This window comes from Egretta garzetta, unplaced genomic scaffold (genome assembly GCF_000687185.1).
Source record: "Egretta garzetta isolate BGI_Z169 unplaced genomic scaffold, ASM68718v1 scaffold59, whole genome shotgun sequence".
Classification (NCBI taxonomy): Eukaryota; Metazoa; Chordata; class Aves; order Pelecaniformes; family Ardeidae; genus Egretta; species Egretta garzetta.
Window position 1 is genome coordinate 1,249,481 of NW_009267230.1, and position 2,169 is coordinate 1,251,649.

The 2,169-nt window shown below is 54.8% G+C and overlaps 1 protein-coding gene and 1 long non-coding RNA gene across 2 annotated transcripts in view; one reads left to right on the top strand and one right to left on the bottom strand.

Annotated features, from left to right (window-relative positions):
• Positions 1-2,169, bottom strand: part of PIGO (phosphatidylinositol glycan anchor biosynthesis class O) — a 27,007-nt gene that overhangs the window by 5,798 nt on the left and 19,040 nt on the right.
• Positions 1-2,169, top strand: part of LOC118453168 — a 6,628-nt gene that overhangs the window by 2,579 nt on the left and 1,880 nt on the right. The gene's annotated exons all lie outside the window — the stretch shown is intronic.

A 2,169-nucleotide genomic window follows, 5' to 3' on the forward strand; every position in this document is an offset into this window, starting at 1 on the left:
CACCCCCGATTAATTAATAAAGTCATTTAATAACGAAGCGACCCCTCCCCAGCTGCCTGCCGCACGCTGGGCGCGGCGCGGCCCCCGGTGAGGTGGATCAGCAGTAGCCCAGCGCTACAAGCGCTAGCCCCCAGGACCACAGCGGGTGAGTAAGTGCTGCCAACTGGTTTGGGTTTTGTTTCGGGTTTTTTGTTTGTTTGTTTGGGTTTTTTTAAGGAAAAAAGGCTCTACTTCCTCGAAGAGATTCAAGCATCACTTCCACCTTCCCGGTGCAGCTGCTGAATGGGAACAAAAGCATTAATGGCTAGATATGTAGAAACACCCAGGAAAGCGTAGCACCACACTGCATGCAGAGCTCCCAAATTGCTTTCCAGAACTGGGTCCATCCCCTTTTTTTTTTTTCCCCACATGGGGCACTGAGGCACAGAGAGATTAATAAGAAAACACAAAAGCAACAATCTCGCTCCAAGCCGCATGGTGAGGCGAGTCAGAGCTCGGGGAGGGCAGAACGTGACCATGCCTTGGCATAGTAAGCGGCCTGAAGTGTCGAGGGAAGAACATAGAGCGATGGGATGGAGGAACGGGCACAGGAATCGAGAGACACGGAGCCCTGGCCTCCCCACAGCAGTGCCAGCCCTCAGGATGGCCACGTGGGCAGCACCAGCCCCAGGGATCAGGGCAGGGAGGTGCTCCAAACTGCCACAACCTTCCACAGCGGTGGCAGCTTTTGGCCGCCATTTTCCAGGCAGGACAGATGAGACACAATTCCAGCCCTGCCCCATGCCAGGACCACGGATGCACTGTCCTGCTGCCGGCCTGAGCCAGGGAAGTTTCCCAGCAGAGCTCTCCCCCTGCCCAGAGGGACAGGGTGCTAGGCAGGAGCCCCGCCAAGGAGCACACACACAAGGCTTGCAAAAGCCCGAGGCGCAGCAGCTTTGCCAGGTGCAGGATGGAAACTGCTCTGCTGAGCATGCCAAGGATGACACGTCCCCTCTCATGCTCAGCCAAGGGACATGGGGACAAACTGCTTGGAGTACCTGCCACAGGGACCAGATAAAACTGCTTGGAATAACTGCTCCAGGAGAGACCCAGCAGCCTCCAGTGACAACCTCAGCGGGAGGATGTAGGGCAGAGCCTGTTGCCCCAGCACACCAGGTTTCCCAAAGAGCCTGTTTGGACCAGTGGAAACCTTCCTCTGGACACTCCTTGGGGTTTTAAATCGGCAAACATAGCCATGTCTTCTCTAGCACCAGCAGCATGTCCTGCTTCCAAGGTCGCCAACTCTGTCACCCCCTGTACACTGAGGAGAACGGCAGCCAAACAATCAGCTCGAGGGCAGCTGGGGAAGGCTTGCAAAGACTAAAAAAGTCAATGAAAGAAAGCCAGAGTATCTCCTGCCCTTGGAAAACTCGTCTTCTGGAATCCGAATTCTTTGGTGTCATGGCCAGTCTGCCTCGGCCAAGCAGCTAGCACTCCTTGGCATCTCTGCAGTGACAAGAACATACTTGCAGCTTGGTTACTGCAAGTTTTGTTTAGTCTCCGGTGAGATAAATGTGCGTGTTTTTATGGTGTCGCAGCTCTGCTGTCCCCTCTGCTCTGCCCTGGCCTCCTGGGGCTGTGAGCCTACAGCCCCAGCAGGAAGGCAGAGAGGTGATATGGAGGGATGAGGAGAGGATGCCCAAGCGCCAGCTGAGCGTTCTGACCACCACCAATGGGCATGGCAAGCCTCAGCAGCGTTACAGTGACCGTTGAAAGAGGAACTGGTCCCAGAGATGGGAGAGAAGGAGGCCCAGGGGCCTGGGTGGCAGCTGCAGGGACGTCGGGGACCAGTTCTACAGCATTAGCGGCTATAAGGATTTCTGCCAGCACACATACATTTGGGCAGCAAGCTCCTGACCAGGTTATGAGGTTACAAGAGCTATTTGGGCTTCAGCCTTGAGGCTTAGCAACATGTTATCTAGACTAACTTCACATTAAATGAATATTCACTGGGTAGCTGCTACCTCCATCCCTTTCCTCCTCTCCACTCATACGCACCCCTCACCCATCAGCATGGCCCTCTCAGCACCGAGAACCATATGGACACCAAGGGGTCACAGTATACAGCAAATAGCCTCTTTTTAAAGGTGGGGCTGCTTAAGGCCATCTACTCACAAGCGGATGCATTCC